Raw genomic sequence first — 19070 nt, 5'->3', positions numbered from 1 at the left:
TTCCTTCATGCGTTTTTTTTTTGTATGTTTGATGTGTGTCTTTCATGGCATGAGAAATATGCATTGTATGACAGGACTAGTATAAACCACATCAACTTATTTATTGTCTGGGGAATGGTGAGGGTATGAAAGGAGGGAGAAAATTCAGATCACAAACTAGAAAATGGTTATTAAAATTGTTTTTATATGCAATGAAAAATTTTTTGAAAACTACTGGAATAGTTTGCCACATCCTTCGTCAGCTCATTATACAGATTTGGAACTAAGGCAAACGGGATTAAGTGACTTGCCCAGGATCACATAGCTGGAAAGTACCTGCGACCAGATTTGAACTCAAGAAGATGAGTCTTCCTGACTCAAACCCTAGCTTTCTATCCTCTTGGTCACCCCTCTTCCTATGCTCAGTTCTGATCCCTTGCCTTTGCTTTTTGGCTTGGTCACAGTGTTATGGGGTTCAGATGTGTACCCCTGCGGTTTGGGAAGGATACCTTTTGTAAGAACGCAAGACTCCAATACTTAGCTTAAAAACAAAAAGAGAAATTTATTAATTTAGGGAGTAAGGTTGAGAATGACCAGGAGGATAGCAAGGTGGAACAGCAAGATGGGGAGCAGTTCCTGGGAGGACAGCATGGATGGAAAAGCTGTTCCTCCATGAGGACAGTATGGATGGAAAAGCTGTCCCCCAGATGACATCAGTTCTGGGGATTTTATACTCTTCACAACAGATGCTATGTAAATCCATGGTGTGGATGTGACCTATAGTGTGTTAGTCCCTCAGGCATTTGGTGGGGTGAGGTGGTCATCTGACTGGGGTCTGCCTGGAGGCATAAAGATTCATCTATTTGTCCTTCTTAAATCTAGAGGACTATCAAAGAGGATAAACATCTCAGGACCCTAGGGGAGTCACTGGATGTTTCTAAGTTCAGAGTCACTAGGATACAAGGGCAAGGGAGTTTCCCTGATAATAGCTCGCCTAGGTTTCTGGGGGTACAATGCCCATGTCAACAGCTTAAGCAACTACCTTGGGCCCTGAACAGGCCTCCTGGACCTTCCCTGGAATTTTTTCTCAGCTCTGATAGACTTTGAGTATTCAAGGCCAGACCCTGTTTGTCATTGCATACATGGGTTAGGGTAGCCCATTCACATGCACCAAAGAGGGGTGATACTGAAATCCTCAGCTACTGGAATACCCCTGGAGTGACTCAGTGAGATTAGTTTGATGAGACACTGAATTCTGACACCTTCCATTTCCACCTCACACAGTCCAATTTTCCCCTCACTAATCCATGCTTATAAGCCAAATTATCCCTGGGAACAAATGTTGTGCCTTAAGGTATAAAGTGAGGAATTGTGGATCGCAAACTGAGCATAACTCCCTCTATCTGATATTAAGCAATGGCTTACCAATTAAAGGATTTCCTTGCCAAATTTACTACCCAGATGATTATTCCACTAGAAAACATCCTGTATAATAACATCTGACCAGGAAGACTTTTTAAGATTCCCTAATTTCAGGAATATCCTTGGTTATTCAGGACAAGATATCTCATCTAAAATAATTCAGTTCTTGCATCATCCTTTCTCAATCTCCTTTTGCCTGAAACCTTCCCTTTCCTTCTTGGTTTAAACATATATAAGCTTTGTCCTTTTGTTACTTCTGGGTATCTCTGTCTCTTTGGGTGGAGTTCCCCTGCTGACAACAGCAATAAAATCAAGTTTGATTCTCTTCAGAACAGGTTATTCTTTCTTTCACACACAGCTCCATGTGGTCAAAGATAGTGGTTGCTTTCCTTTGTATCCCTAAGCACTTAGCACTGTGCTTGGCTCACAATAACCATTTAATGAATGTTTATTTACTGTAGAATGATTCTGGGTCCTCTTTGCTCTATACCTTCTACCTTAGCAATATCATCAGGTGCCACTCAATTACAATTTCTAAGCAAATGATTCCCACATCTATATAGTTTGCTAACCTTCTGCTGGACTTCACTTGGATCAACCAGAGGCTCCTGAAACTTATACCATGTCCCGCTCTAGTTTTTAAAATTGCACTATTCTTCCATTCACTCAATTTGGAGCTTTGGAGTCATCTTTGGCTCTTTCATCTATCCAACCAGTTGTCAAGACTTGTCCATCCTACCTCTGTCTGTAAAATGAGGAGGCTGGACTCAGTGACCTTGGAGATCTCTCCTACCTCCAAATCAACAATTCTTTTATCCTATTGTATTTGTCTATTTCTCTCTTCTCTCATAGAGACTCTTCCCTAGTTCAGATCCTTTATCACACCTCTCCTGAATATATATATGTATATATATATATCAAGGAAAAAAATTATATATACTGTTCTTGTTAACTTGGAAATAACACAGAACTATCAAAGTAGTCAGAAAAACCATTGTTTAATCAGGATAGAGTTAAGTCCAATATTTGACCCTTTACTCAGAGTCTGGTGCCACAACTTTTACAGGGTTTACACCCTGGACCCTGGGGACATTATCCCTGGGAGTACCACCACACTAGATGACAACTCCAAGGAACAAAAGAATTTGGGGAACCTATATACCATTTGGAGGATCCAGGGACAGGGAAAGATGATTGATTGACATTACAAAGGTTACAAGGAAATGGGAGTATCCAAACTATGCTGACAGAATACAATCAAGCTTGGGAAAAGAATCATAGCTAGAGGATAGGGCAGGGGTTCCCAAACTATAGCCTGTGGACCACATGCGGCCCCCTGAGGCCATTTATCTGGTCCCCACCACACTTCCAGAAGGGGCACTTCTTTCATTGATGCTCCTGGAGCAGCGCCACAAAGCCCAGCCTTGCTCATCTACAGTACTACTTCCAGTGACATAATCCTTTGGGTGGCGCCTTGTTCTGAGAGTAACTGAGTAAGAACGAGGCCCACACAAAGGATTATGTGGCTGCACAATAGAAGATGTCAGCATGGTGAGCGGAGATCTCGGGGAGGGGATTCTGCACTGTGTATATTGCTGCCTGGTATAATGGTGGTGGTGATGGGCCTGTGCAAGGTGCGACAGACCCATCACAGCCAGCACTGTAGCCTCTGCTATCCCAGACAGCGGTATACCAATTTGTTCATAGTTTTTTTTTTATAGTCTGGCCCTCCAACAGTCTGAGGGACAGTAAACTGGTCCCCTGTGTAAAACGTTTGGGGACCCCTGGGCTAGAGCATAAGGGAAGGGGCTGCTTACAATGGATACTAAAAGGGTGGTCCCTGCCCAGGTATGTGTCTTCTTGGGAAAGGGTCTCTGATACAATAGGATTCATTATTCAGTCTGAAACTGGTAGCCTGAGATTCCCTTCAGGGTGGATTCTCAGAGGAATAGGGAACAAGTACAAACTTTGGGGTCTCCAATTTATAATCTGGTCCTAAAACTTGGGGTTCATCAGATCTTACTAGACTACAAGTTTGGGGTTTCTAGATTCCATGTTGACACTCTCAAGAGAGAAGTATTTAATAGAGATTATCAGAATATGGACGATAGGGGAATTTGTAGGTCAACAACATGTGCACTAAACTAGAAAAAAAACCCAACAACTGAGCTACCAAGGAGCAGGTAGGTAGCTCAGTGGAGAGAGAACCAGGCCTAGAGATGGGAGGATCTGGGTTCAAATGTGGCCTCAGCCACTTCCTACCTGTATGACCATGGGAAAGTCACTTAACCCTCATTTCTTAGCCCTTGCCACTCTTCTGCCTTGGAACTGATACTTTTGATTCTAAGACAAAAGGTAAGGGCTGTTTTTTTCTGAGGCCACAGTTCATAGATATGCAAATCTATCAATTATGATACCTATATACTACAACAATATAACTGATCATAATGTTCCTAAAAATAAAAGGCAAGGGAGCAGCTAGTAATCCAGTGGATAGAGTGCCAGGCCTGGAGTCAAGAGGCCTAGGTTTAAACATGGCTCCAGATGGGCAAGTCACTTAACCCTATTGCCTAGCCCTTGCAACTCTTTTGTCTTAAAGTTATTACCAAGACAGAAGATGAGGATTTTAAAAAACAGAAGAAAAATATAAGGCATACAAATATTCCTATAAATTGCCTCTCCTAGACCCACTGAGGCTTGCCTGGATTCAAGACACAGGGTAGTGACACAAAGAAGCCAGGCCTTTGATATTTGGCTCAGCTTATTTCAGAGCTGATCCAGGTCAGTGAACAATGCCAAGCAGGAGGCACACATATACGGTCACTAGATGCAGAGAGGGACAAGTTTAAGAGCAGAGCCAAGAGGTTCTTGATCTCTTTTCAGGCTGCTGGAAAGGGAACAAAGGTAAAAGGACAATAGCCACCAGACCTTCTCTCACTTAGAAACCTGCCAAGCAGAGAAAGAAGTAGGAGTCCCAAGGCTAGTGCTCCCTTTATAGCTACAAGGAAGATTAAAAAGCCGGAATAGTCCTTTGGTTATTGATCCTTTCACAATAGTTTCTGAGTAGCATGACAAGATAAAACTAGTGCTCTTAGAAAATTGCTTTGGTGGTTATATGTAAGAAAGATAATGTAGGAAAGAATATCAATTAGGAATCTATTATAATATTCTTGAGGAAGTAATGATGAACATATGAATGTTACTGCTTTAGGGAGAGAAGATTGGGTGAGCATGTCAGCCAGTCTTTTCCAGGGCAAGCAAGGCACTAAAACCTATTGGTGAGGTTCCTAAACATCTTCTAAATCATGCCTGCTGGGAAGTGGGTCTCCTGGTACCTCACAGGATACATCAACACATGCCATGAAGTTGAACATAAATAAAGGGAGGACCTCAAACTTTGTAATAATGTGCCTCCTTTGACAGATCTCTCTCCAACAATGGATTCTTTTCCTGGAATTCACTCCTCAACAATCAGCCTACTTTCTCTACCTTACACCTGCCCCATCCCAATGACTCTGAACCCCAGCTTTCAGATGTGTAAATCCCATTCTCCATCCTCAAATGACCAGGCCCTACTCCCATCCACCTAAACCTTACTTCAGGCATGACACATTCCAAATCTTCTCTCTTCCATCCTGCCCTCTGGAAAACCTACTCTACTATGAACTAATTTTCTTTCATATCAAATATTTTCCTTTCTCACTCCTTTCATTTTACAGTTTTTGTTGAAACCTGGACCTTTGTTCATAAAACTATTTTCCTTCTATCATATCAATTATACTTTTCTTTCATGCCCCTGATTGGTTGGGGGAGATGTTGGGGAAGAGGCATCAAAATATCCCTTACTCCCCATTTCAATTTCCAGACTATTTTGTTACTATCACTAAACAAATTCTCTACCTTTGCAAGTTCACACTATTCAAATTCATCATTACTCAAATTTATCCAAATTCTAGCAACTATTATCTGATAACCCCTCAGGACATTTTCCTTCCTTCCTCAGTGAGTTCAGTGCCTGATCTGCCCATCTCCTGTCCTCATACTAGAGGATTTTAATATACATACTGATATTTACACAAACTCCTTAACTTCTCAATTACTTTGCTACTTGATTCCTATGACCTGCCTACTCCTCAACCATACACCAAAATGGTTATACTCTTGATCTTACCATAACCCACCATTTTTCTCTCTCATGATCATAAATTCCAAATTTTCTTTCTCAGGAAATGCTTTATCATTCTTTCTTTCCCTATGCCTATAGCCTCTCTTCCTGCTCTTTGTGCTAACTATTATCTCCATACCTACCTCCCCTCAGTTATTTTCCCAGCCATCACCCCTATCCTGACTATATTTTCTTCCCTTCTCTATCTTAATCTTAATATTAAATGCAATACTACCATGTCACCAGGAATATAGGGTTGTTTCAAAAACTGAGAAATTATAAACCTAACTGACAACATTAATAATAAGAATAATAAAAAATCATATGATTATATGAATAGATGCAGAAAAAGTTTATGACCAGACCCAACAACCATTCAATAAAAACACTAAAAAAAGGTCATCTAGGTGGCTCTATGGATAGAGTGCTAAGCCTTGAGTTAGGGGGACCTGGGTTCCAATCTGGCCTCAAATACTTCCTAACTGTGTGAGTATGATCAAGTCACTTATTCTTTGTCCTTCTGTTTTACAGTTGTTACTAAGACAGAAATTAAGGGTTTTAAAAAAACCACAGTAAAACATAGGACTAAATGGATCTTTCTTTAATATAAGGAGTATCTATCTAAAACTAAGAGCCAGAATTATATATAATAGGGATAAACTTGAGGCCTTTCCAATTAGATTAGGGGTAAAGCAGGGATGTCTATTATCAGTATTACTATTCAAGATAGTTCTAAAAAGGCTAGCTATATCAATAAGCTAAAAAAAACCCCCAATAAAATTGAAGCAATAAGCATAGGCAAAGAGGAAACAAAGAAAGCAAAAAATTATCACCTTTAATAGCTAATATGATGATTTATGTTTATAACTCTTAAGAGTCAAGTTTAAAAAGCAAAAACAAGTGAGGGCCAACTAAGTGGCTCAGTGGATTGAGAGTCAGGCCCAGAGATAGGAGGTCCTGGGTTCAATTCTTGCCTCAGATACTTCCTAGCTGTGTTACCCTGTTTGTAAGAAGGGTTTTACTTGTCTTTCTTTCTCAGTGGAGGATGTGGCAAGGGGAGATGAGAAAGAGAGAAGGAAGACCTTCATTTGAAAAAAAAAAAGCATTTATTCTTTAAAAGGCTAAACAAAGCCCAGGATGGACTGAAAGTAATATTACACTGTCCTCTATTCTTTTTTTTTTTATTTTAAACATTATTTTATTTGGTCATTTCCAAACATTATTCACTGGAAACAAAGATCATTTTCTTTTCCTCCCCCCACCCCCACCTTTCCCTCTCCCATAGCCGACGCACGGTTATCACATGTGTTCTTGACTCAAACCCATTTCCCTGTTGTTGGTATTTGCATTAGAGTGTTCATTTAGAGTCTCTCCTCAGTCATATCCCCTCAACCCCTGTAGTCAAGCAGTTGCTTTTCATTGGTGTTTTTACTCCCACAGTTGATCCTCTGCTTGTGGATAGTATTTTTTAGATCCCTGCAGATTGTTCAGGGACAATGCATTGCCACTAATGGAGAAGTCCATCACCTTCGATTGTACCACAATGTATCAGTCTCTGTGTACAATGTTTTCCTGGTTCTGCTCCTTTCGCTCTGCATCACTTCCTGGAGGTTGTTCCAGTCTCCATGGAATTCCCCCACTTTATTATTCCTTTTAGCACAATAGTATTCCATCACCAACATATACCACAATTTGTTCAGCTATTCCCCAATTGATGGGCATCCCCTCGTTTTCCAATTTTTTGCCACCACAAAGAGCGCAGCTATGAATATTCTTCTACATGTCTTTTTCCTTATTATCTCTTTGGGGTACAAACCCAACAGTGCTATGGCTGGGTCAAAGGGCAGACAGTTTTTTAGCACCTTTTGGGCATAGTTCCAAATTGCCCTCCAGATTGTTTAGAAGAGAGAGGAGAGGAAGGAAAGTGTTCAAATGTATTTATAGATTTGGGAATCATCTTCATAGAGATGAAAATTGAATTCTGGGGAGTTGATGAGACCATTAAGTGAGAAGAGAACAGACTTAGGACAGAATCTTGGAGGATATCATGTGTAGCATAGAGTCATGTTAGCATCTGGGAAGTATGATTGATGTATTGATATTGCATTACCAGGCACATGGTCAGACCTCTTGATGGTCATTGTATGGTAAGGGACAGGTGGAAGCACTAGCAAAGGAAGGGCAAATTCATGAGCTGGGTCTTGGCAGCCATGCTGCCTCAGGGCCATGCTGCCTCCGCTCAGACTACACTCATTTGCAAACCGAGCGGTTGGATTAATCCCCACCTCTTTGATCGTGTCTTTGTCAATTCGACCAATGTTAAAACCTATGTCATGTTATGTATTCGTTGATCCACATTCCTAAGACCTTCAATAAATTCTGGGCAAAAAGCGCGAACTCTCTCTGTTCCTCTGTTCCCCTGTTCCCCTGTTCCTCTGTTCCTCTGTTTCCTCCTCCACTCTCTCAGTCTGACTCTCTCTAGCTCTCTTGCCCTCTGTTCCCTCCTCTCCTCCTACCTCTCTTGCTTCACTGTATCTCTTTCCTAGCAACGGGGATGCCCCCAGTGCCTCCTACTAAGGCTTAGACTCTATTGTCTATAGGAGAACCAAGGAGTTGAGACCCCCCACACACTTTTTCTAGCACTGCAGTTGCCCCCAGTGCCTCCTATTGCTATAGGAGGCACCAAGGAGTTGAGACTCCCCATTTTTCCTAGGGACGCTGTTGCCCCCAAAGCAGACTCTCTTGTCTATAGGAGTATCAAGGGGTTGATACTCCCCACCTATTCTCTTAATCCTCTTATTTCCTCGGAGTTCGGAGTTCAAGTTACTCTCCATGTGTTTCTACTTTTGTCTTTGAGTCATTATTATTCTCCCATTTCCTCAACCTCCTCTTTCCACCTCAGGTTATTAACCACAGATAAATGTTGTAGAACTCCCATGGAGGAGTCGCTAAACCATGGATTTCCCAAGGAAATTTAGCCATGAGAGGAAGGAGAGATATAGGATGATAGCTAGTTAAGATGGTAAGATTGATGAGGATAAGAGAGACATGGGCATTTGTGTAGGAAGCAGGGAAGTAGCTAGTATGTAGTCAGTAGTTGAAGAAAAGAAAAATAAAGGATTGTAATAGGGACATTCTGTTGGAGAAAGTGGGAGTGTATAGGATAAAAGTACATATAGAAGAAGGATTAATTTTGGTAAGGGGAAGGGATCTAACCCTGGTCGGATGACCAGCCCCCCCTCCCCCACCTTGTGCCTGAGTGCATACCTCTCCAAATCACCTATCACCTGTTGTAAAGAGAAAGAAGTGATGTCCTCTGGGAGACAGATTTCCATCTATGCTGTCCTCCCAGTCAAATTCAACATGAATTCTAAATTACTAAATTTATATTTTTATTTCTAAGCTAAGTTTTGGAGTCTTGTATTCTTGTAAAGAGTAGCCTTCCTAAACCCAGGAGGTTCTCCTCAAGCCCCCCACAACAGACTCATAAATTTCTATTTATTGAGCTTTCTGATCAAAATTCAGGGTCTCCAGTCATTCAAGAGGGTCACTGATTTGTGTCACTATATTGGTTACCATGCTCACCTACCTAATCAATGAACTGATATTCTTACCCCAAAATCAGTCTCTTGAGATAATTTTAATCATAACAACCTCACTACCTCTGCTGTAATGAGTTACAGTGTAAGTCCAATGAATGGAAGGAGGATTGCTTGTTCCATAGCACTAAAAATACATTTACCTTCCAAAAGTTATCTAAACCACAGGGTGGAACTCTTGAATCTTGGGGCACACAGTGTAATTACTCTGGTAAATAGACACTCACCAGAATGTTAAAGGCTTTTCCCAAACTCATGTTCCCTCTCTCACTCCCTTTTTCCCCTCCTTCAGTAATGTTTTATTTTTTACCAATTAAATGTGAAATAATTTTTGGTATTTGTTTTCTAACACAGTTTCTCTCTACCTCCCACCCTTCCACCTTCCCAGAGGCAATAAACTATCGCTAGTCCCAAGTTCAATTCATTTCCAAGGGAAGCTGATCAGTTGATTATTTTGTAAGTTTTTTTCTATCTGTGTATAGATTTTGTGCCTCCTTTTTGTCATTTGCCTTTTCTATGGAGAAAATGAAAATTGTACCAGAGTACATTTTCATGAGCTTTCTCAATTGTTTGTATTGGTACAAGTCATTGTACTAATATGAGATGGGACCTACTTTTTATCCACATATTAAGAAAACTCAAATATGGGCCAAATGTATCTTAGCAATTTCCTGTCATAAGTTCAGGTGACATTAATAACCAAAGAGAGAACCTACATGTTATACTGGCCAATCTTATAGCTCAAAATCTTTGGAGGGCTGTGGATCAAAAGCCACACATATTTACTAATGAATCTCTAAACAATTCTGAAATCACAAACAGATCTAACAAGCCTTTGGGTGGATATATTTGGTAGAGAGTCCAGTGGGCTGAGTAACTATGATCTATGAACATCAGTTGTTATTTTGGCAGTTACTATTCCCCACAAGGCATAAATATAGACTTGTAAAAGAACACAGGAAGGGAAAGAATTAAATGAGATATACCTGTTAAGCATTGTTGTAAGATATTTTAGCAGGAGCAAACTGAAAGCAGGAGATCCTGCAGGCCAACATTCCAGAGTTCTCAGGAGCTGAGAACTTGATCACACAGTTTCTGGGAGCAGTTGGATTTCTTCTCTGGAGGAGAGAGGGAGACTTGAAGTAGATAGTGAATAACATTACACTGGTGGATAGTGTGTGTTAATCCATCACTCCCCATCTGATCCTGATTCCTGCATTGCCACTCTTCATACTGGGTCTTCTGCTTGACCCAAAGTGGACTCCAGTTGTGTGAGATTAACTTTGACCCTTATTCTTGCTCCTACCAAACCCTCTCCAATATTAATTAGTAATTAAGTAGTTAGATTAAAATAGGTATAAAAGGAGGTTAGGGTTTTAATCTCTGATTTGAGTGTAAAGTTTGATATTCCCTGATCCCCTTTCCCTTCTCCCTTTAGTTAAATAAATCTGTTCTTATGTTATATATATTTAGTTTGAACCCTTATTTAACCCACCTATTTCATTTGGCGAGTCAGTAGGTCGAATCCACAGAAATTGGCCTAGGTCAGAGCAGATTAGAAGTAGTTTATAACAATTGACAGGGAATCTTGCAACATTCCATTGTCCTTCCCAGCACCTGGTTGCTCTCCAAGGTCCTGGGACATGGAATTCTGACTTTTGATGGACACAGGGAGAGGTTTAAATATTAAATAGACTATTTAAAGACCTAAAGCACATGTATTAGGAGGAATTTTTTTCTAGTTCTATTATTTGGTGATTGTTATTGGAAATTGAGGTGGATACTAATAACACATCCTGTTCTATATAAGAACTTCCTGTATACATTGAGCATCATGTCAGGAGACATGACAAATGCTATTTTTTTGGGGGGGGGGATTGTTTCCTGCATATCCCTTATGGGATTTTCACCCTATTCCCTCATTTCTGTTACATTATCCTAGGTTATGAATGGATGGAACTGGTGATGTCATTGACTTTAAGAACTGTTTTGGCTTATGTACCGTTAATATGTTTATGTTTAATTGTGTTATACAAATGCAGATTCTTGTTTTTTGGTGTTGGTTACAAATTAAGGGCAATTGTGCAATGGATAAGGAGGGATTCTGAAATGAAGCAAATACTAATGGCAATGAAGGATAAAATAGAAGCAATGGAACAATGTATGAAGGAGAAAATGATTTTAAATAATGGTGTTTTACATGATTTAATGTCCAGATTGGAAAGGGAGAATTCTCAATGTAATAAGAATCAGGTTTCTTTGTTCCCTCTAAGAGATATACTGGTTGTGGCTCAGGATGAAGTATATAAAGTTAAAACACATAAGTTACTTACTCCTGAGGATTTAGAAACTATCAGATGTAGAACCCCTTCCTTTTCCAATGAACCTTTCCAATAAAGTGGTAAAGGAATTTCAGAGGGTGATTGAGATCTTTGACCTGGACTACGCTTATTTTTTTCTTACTGACTAAGGAATTACTTACCGAGAGAGAGAGAGGAACCAATTCATAGAAGAGACCAGAAATGATCCATCTTTAATCCCATGGCCACAGGATTTTGAAGGGATAGATATGAATTCAGGCCCTGATTATAGAAGGATGAAACAGGTCAGGAGGTCAATCATAGAAGTAATGAAAAGACATTCCAAATGCCCAAATGCTTGGTTCAAATTTGAAAATATAAAGGAGAAACAGAATGAATCACCAACCAATTTTTTAGAAAGATTAACAGATGCTGCCGAATTCATATTAGAACTCAATGTGTTGGCTGATGATACAATTGCCCACACCAAGAGATTATTTGTTAAAAATGCCTGTCCCAAGATAAAGTTATTTTTTAAGAACAATTGTCCATACTGGGAAGAGATGGGTTTGGAAGATTTAAAGAGAAAAGCAACTTATTTATGCATGGATAATGATGATAGATATGAAGACAGTGATACAGTAACTGAGGATTTGAGAAAAAATTAAGGGATGCTGAAAGTAATTCAAAGAATAGTGAAAAAAAGGAAATAAAAGCAGTGGTAGGACTTAGATATGTGCAACCAAACAATCAGTAAAGGCCAAGGGAAAGGAGATCTGGACCTCCAAGATGTTTCTTATGTAATTGAGTAGGACATTTTATGATGGAATGTAGATTCAGAGGAAAATTTTCTAGGCAACTTAATCAGAATAATGGATATAATAGGCAGTATAATAATGGATGGAATAACAATAATTGGAATAAATAATTATCAGAGAAGAAATAGTAATAATTGCTAAAATGCTTGCTGTCAGGGAGCTCAAGTACCTGATTTGAACACAATGCAAGAGTGGGTAAAATCAGGAGTGAGACCTAAGTACAGTCAAGTAGTTAGTGGACATATGGGTGATCACCATCTTCAGTGAAAGTATTAGGGAGAGATTTGTGGAATCATAGCTCACATATTAAATTAGCTCATGAAATTGATAATGAAAATGTACAAATTGTTGGAGAAGAAAATGAAGGAGATTCATCAGTCAAATAGAGTTTGCAGTCAAAAAGGTCAGTAAGGAGAGGACCATTCCAGTGGAAGAGGACATTCAGATGGAAGAGGACATTGCAGATGAAGAGGAGGATTCAGAAAATTGATGGACATTGTAAAAGACTGAAAGACTTATAAATATTAAGCAGATAAAGACTTTGCAGGGAATTTTCAATGAAGAGGATCAAATGATTAATGGACTAATGAATCTAAAGAATTTGAGTAATGTAATATAACATAACATAACATAACATAACATAACATAACATAACATAACATATATTCATAAGCATTTGTAAATACATATTATTACCATGGATTCTGGAGGGAAAGAATTCTTCAAACAAGATGAGAAGAGAAGGAATAATTTGAAGATGTGGTAAGTATATTGCATGCAACAGTAACACAACAATAACACTGGCACAACACTAACAAAACAACATAACAGCGTGAATAACAACATAACAAACATGTATACATAAAAGCATAAATATGGTTAGGATACATTGAATCACTAGTTGAATGAGTGAAAGAATGTATAGCTAGATACTAACAATGTTATTGTTAGTCATAAAGTAGTTACTTACAAAAATAGTTAGCTACTTAGTTTAGAATAGTAATAGTATAGGTAGATAAGATTAGTTTTAGGAGATTTTATTAAGATAGGGCTGTAGTTAGACAGATTAGAGTTTAAGATTGATAAAATAAGGTAAGACACTGACTTATATTACAAAATACATTGTAACATATATATCAACATACATAGTACACATGACATAACATCACATATCATGCAAAATGTAAATACATATGTAAATATATATAAAGTGTATATTACAGTCAGGATTGGAAAATTAATTGTATTGTATGTATATATGTAACATGTAGAAATATGAAGTACATATACATATGTGTATGGCATATATTGTATGTATGTATATGTATATATGTATGTATGTAAAAGTTATGTACATAGATAATATTTCCTAAATTCTTAACATAGAATATGGTTATGTTTCATTTTCATCTATTGTTAAATGTATTTTGCATAAGTAAGTTTGATTGTTTGGTTTAATTTTTTTTAAACCTATGTAATGTTGTGTTTATTTTATTTTTCAAAAAGTTTTGTCTAAGTTTGCTGTTTATGCATTACAATACTAGTAGAATTTTCTGTATTAGTTGATAAGAGTAGTATTTTGTGATTTTAATGTTTTCTATGAATTTCTGTTTGTTTTTTGATTTTGATGTTATTTGTTTGTTTTGTTTTTTGCATATATGTTTGCTCTGTATTTTGAACTTTATAATTGTTCATTATATACTTTCCCTTTTTCCTTTCCTTGATTAAATCCCTACAATAGGACAGTATTAAATAGGATAAGATAGATGAGTGTAGGTTGTTTATTATTTTGGATAGAAATTTTAGTTTAAGAAAAATATAATTTAGTGCACAAATGCCAAAATATTGTTTTCAATATGATTCCAGCTTTGTGCAAATGGGGGAAACTGTTGTAAGGAATTTTAGCAGGAGCAAGCTGAAAGCAGGAGATCCTGCAGGCCAACATTCTGGAGCTCTCAGGAGCTGAGGGACTGATAACACAGGCAGTTTCTAGAAGCAGTTGGATTTCTTCTCTGGAGGAGAGAGGGAGACTTGAAGTCGCTGGGAGACTGGACCTTCCTACAATCAAAATCATCTTAAGGAAGTGGCATAGATAGTGAATAACATTACACCAGTGGACGGTGTGTGTTAATCCATCACTCCCCTTCTGATCCTGATTCCTGCAGTCCTACTTTACATACTGGGACTTCAGCTTGACCCAAAGTGGACTCCAGTTGTGTGAGATTAACTTTGACCTTTACTCTTGCTCCTACCAAACCCTCCCCAATATTAATTAATAATTAAGTAGTTAGTTTAAAATAGGTATAAAAGGAGGTTAGGGTTTTAGTCTCTGATTTGAGTGTAAAGTTTGATATTCCCTGATCCCCTTTTCCTTCTCTCTTTAGTTAAATAAATCTGTTCTTTTGCTTTATATATATATATATATATATATATATATATATATATATGCATATGTGTGTGTGTATATATATATATACACATGTATATGTGTATATATATATATATATATATACGTAGTTCAAACTCTTATTAACCCACCTATTTCAGTATAGACAACTAAAAAAATAGAAAATGAAGAAATTTAAAATCCCCAATTAAACACCAAATTGGAAATCCTGAAAAACAAAGGAGATAAATAAAATTGAAAGTAAAAAGATGATTAAACTAATAAAACAAGGAGCTGGTTTTATGTAAAAAAAAAATTAAATAAATGATTGATTAAATTATTTCAAAAAAGGAAAGAAGAAAACCAAATTAACAGTATCAAAAATAAAAAAGGTGAAATCATAGCCAGAAGAAGAAATTAAAACAATTATTGGGAGTTATTTTGCCCAAATATATGTTACTATATCTGACAATATAAGTGAAATAGATGAATATTTACAAAAATATGAATTACCCAGATTAACAAAAGAGGAAATAGCTTAAATAGCTCCATCACAGAAAAAGAAATTGAGCAAACTGTTCCCTAAGAAAAAGACCCCAAGGGCCAGATGGATTCATAAATGAATTCTACCAAACATTTAAAGAATAATTAACTGCAATACTACATAAACTATTTGGGAAAATAGGAAAATAAGGAATTCTTCTAAATTCCCTTTATGATACAAATATATTACTATCTAGATGAGGAAGAGTTAAAACAGAGAAAGAAAACTGTAGATCAACCTCTCTAATTGAATATTGATGCAAAAATTTTAAATAAAACACTAGCAAGAAGATCACAGCATTATATCACAATGATCATACAGTATGACCAGGTGGGTTTTAAACCATGAGGGTTGGGATGGTTCAGTATTAGGAAAACTATCAGTAGTTGACCACATCAATAACAAAACCAATAGAAACCAAATGATTATCTTAATAGATGCAGAAAAAGCTCTTGACAAAATATAACACCCATCCCTTATAAAAATGTTAGAAATCATTGGAATAAAAGGAGCTTTCCTTAAAGAGATAAAAGGCATTTATCTAAAATCATGAGCAAGCATTATTTGTAATGGGGATAAACTATAATCCTTCCCAATAAGATCAAGGTTAAGGCAAGGAAATTTATTATCACCTCTAGTATTTAATATTATACTAGAAATGCTAGCTATAGCAATAAGATCAGAAAAAGATATTTAAGAAATTAAAATAAGCAATGAGGAAATAAAACTATAACTCTTCATAGATAATATGATGGTATATATATATATGTATATATATATATATATAAAACCTCAGAGAATCAACAAAAAAATGAATCAAAATAATTAACATCTATAGCCAAGTTGCCAAATAAAAAATAAACCCACATAAATCACAAGTATTTCTATTTACCACAAAGTTCTATTGCAAGAGATAGAAATATATATATATATATATTTAAAATAATTGTAGACAATATAAAATACCTAGAAATATTCTTACCAAAGCCCCTCCAGAAATGATATGAACACAGTTACAAAACACTTTTCACACAGATGAAGTCAGACCTAAGCAAGTAGAAAATATAAATCAGTGTAGGCTGAGCCAATATCATTGAAATCACAATCCTATCCAAATTAATTTACCTAATTGAAGGAAAAAGACTGGCCAAAATACTCTTTGAGTAAGGTAAATAAGTCAGAGGCTACTAATATCCTAAGTAAAGTCTGAGACCTTGATCATCATCACTGACAGATTTTTAAAGGAAAAAAGAAATTTCCAAAGTGAGAAGGAAGATTTACAGGGGTCATTCTTGATATAATACAACCCAAACACCATTTTTGGGAAATCCCCAATCCCCTCAGATTTCCTCCCATCTTGCATGGTCTTCAGGAACTTCTGGTCTGTCAGCTCTCTTACATGAATCAATTTAATAGGATGAATATAGCAATACATTTCTGATTAATATAGTAATACACATACAAACTGATAGTACTCAGGTACTGCCTTGGGATTACATTACTTTAAAAATATTTTATTTTCCAAAATTACATGTAACAACAATTTTCAAAATATGCTTTCCAATATTATAAGATCCAAATTGTCTCCTCCTCTCCCTTCCTTCCACCCTCCTAGAAGTGGTAAGCAATTTGATCTGTTATACATGCCTTATCATGCAAAACATATGTCCATATTGGTCATTATTGTAAGAGAATACTCATATAAAAACCCAAACTAAAAACCACAAATAAAATTAAGTGAAAAATAGTATTCTTTGATAGGCATTCTGATCTCTGATGATAGATAGCCTTCTTTTTCATAAATCCTTCAGAATTATCCTGGATGGTTGTATTGCTGAGAATAACTAAGTCTTTCACAGTTGATCATTGTGCAATATTGCTGTTACTGTGTACAATGTTCCCTTGGTTCTGTTTATTTTGTTCTGCATCAGTTCATGTAGGTCTGGGGCTAAATTCTTAATCTGATTACATATACAGACTTTTGCCTGGCAAATTACACAAATTGCAAGACATAAAATTAGAGGGATTATTAATACAAGTGAGAAGCTGCTTAATTAAATTTCCTATTTATATTTCTCCTCCAGTCCTTCCCAGATAAATCTGGAATGGGCCAATATAGTCTAAATGCATGGAGGGCATGTCTCTCTGAGCAACATGTGGACCAGAGGGGATATTCTCCTATGGAGGAGCACAGTTGACAACTGAAGGGGAAGAAGAAGAAAGGAAAGAGAAGAAAATGAAAAACAGGTGGTTGGAGATGCTGGCAAAGCAGTGCCAGGCACCATTGGTAAAGAATGGATACTACTGGTTTAACAGTTGTTGATCTTAGGTGATGGCAATGTTCTCTTCTTTAGCATTGTCCACAGTAAAGAGTGACCCTGGCAGTAGCTGTAGAAAGCTGTCCTTTGAAGATGGGCTGAGTGGAGTAATTGAATGCTGTTCCCAGACAGGAATGAGGACTATTAGTGGCTGATAGTCCAGAGTTACAGGAGTGACCTAGGAAGAAAACTGTAACAATACATGCACATCACCTAAATGATTCTTCAGGTTTAATGGATGCTATACCTAACCAAGTCATAGTTGCGGGAACAGTTTTTATAGTTGGCAGGGTCAGAGTCAGAGGCCAAATATTCACTTATAACTCAGGAGTTTTGCTTGGTGGTTGCATGATCCCAGTTTAGTTATTTGGAATGGTAAAATGTGGAACATCTGAAAAATGATATGCTGTGAGAGGAGAGGTTTTTTTTTTTTTAAGTTTATTTAATTAATTAATTAATTTAGAATATTTTTCCATGGTTACATGATTCATGTTCTTTCCCTCCCCTTTTCTTCCCCCCCTCCAATAGCCAATGCATAATTCCATTGGGTTTTCCTGTGTCATTGATCAAGACCTATTTCCATATTATTAATATTTGCACTGAGGTGATCATTTAAAGTCTGCATCCCCAATCATATCCCCATTGAACCATGTGATCAAGCAGTTGTTTTTCTTCTGTGTTTCTACTCCCATAGTTCGTTCTCTGGATGTGGATAGCATTCTTTCTCATAGAGACAAGAGATTTTTAAGGATAAAGGGGAAACAGTTTTTATACAATGACCAGAGGACGAAACGAAACAGGTCCTTCTGCCAGTATAATTTCACTGGAAATAAAACTCAAAAAATAAAAGTCGTTAAAGTAAAAAGGAGGGATTTAAACTTTCAAAACTTAAAATTTCAGAACTTCGAGTTCATTACATTTAGATAGTTAACAACTTTGAAATAACAGGAAAAATATCATGAGCAATCCATAATCAAGAGGGATGTCAAAAAGAAAGTAGGTTGGGCTGGTAGAGGCAGCTTCTTTTGTTATGGTGTCTGTTCTGTAATTTCAGGGGAATAGGATCAGTTTGGGGTTTTTGTTTGTTTTTGTTTTTGTTTTTGGTGTGAGCTGAATAATAAATGACAGTAAGGGCTTTGGGTGTCCAGAAAATTTTATAAGAATGTGCCCATAGTGACTTTTTCCAAACCAGTATTTCAAATGCCCTGAGTACAGGTTTTAGAAGGTTAATCTAAGGTTAAAACCTCTTGCTTTAAAGATATAAAAATTGGCCAATCTGATGACTCCAGTTTGAGTCATGCCTAGTTGGAAAAGAAACTTCTCCTGCCCCATGCCTTGTCCTGAATGACTACCCAAGAGGTGTCTCAAATTGTACAGTGCTTTCCTGTTTTTGCAATTTGAGACTTGGCAGTTGAAAATTTCTGAACCTTTTCTCCACACACACATCCTCTCACAACCAGCACAATTACACTTTAGGAGGAGGGACAGAAACTACTAATCTGGGTGCTGACAAAGGGGTCATCAAAAGAAATCAGACTA

The 19070-nt window shown here is 37.2% G+C and overlaps 1 long non-coding RNA gene across 1 annotated transcript; it reads right to left on the bottom strand.

The window, feature by feature from the left end:
• Positions 1-6795: 6795 nt before the first annotated feature.
• Positions 6796-17939, bottom strand: LOC103099435 (uncharacterized). Its single transcript, XR_465757.2, has 4 exons — positions 16196-17939; positions 11648-11747; positions 10661-10705; positions 6796-10283 (listed from the first exon to the last, which is right to left on the bottom strand). It is a non-coding gene; the product is annotated as an uncharacterized LOC103099435 (long non-coding RNA).
• Positions 17940-19070: the final 1131 nt, after the last annotated feature.

Source organism: Monodelphis domestica, chromosome 3 (assembly GCF_027887165.1).
Source record: "Monodelphis domestica isolate mMonDom1 chromosome 3, mMonDom1.pri, whole genome shotgun sequence".
In the NCBI taxonomy this organism is placed as follows: domain Eukaryota; kingdom Metazoa; phylum Chordata; class Mammalia; order Didelphimorphia; family Didelphidae; genus Monodelphis; species Monodelphis domestica.
This window is presented reverse-complemented; position numbering and strand designations above follow the sequence as displayed.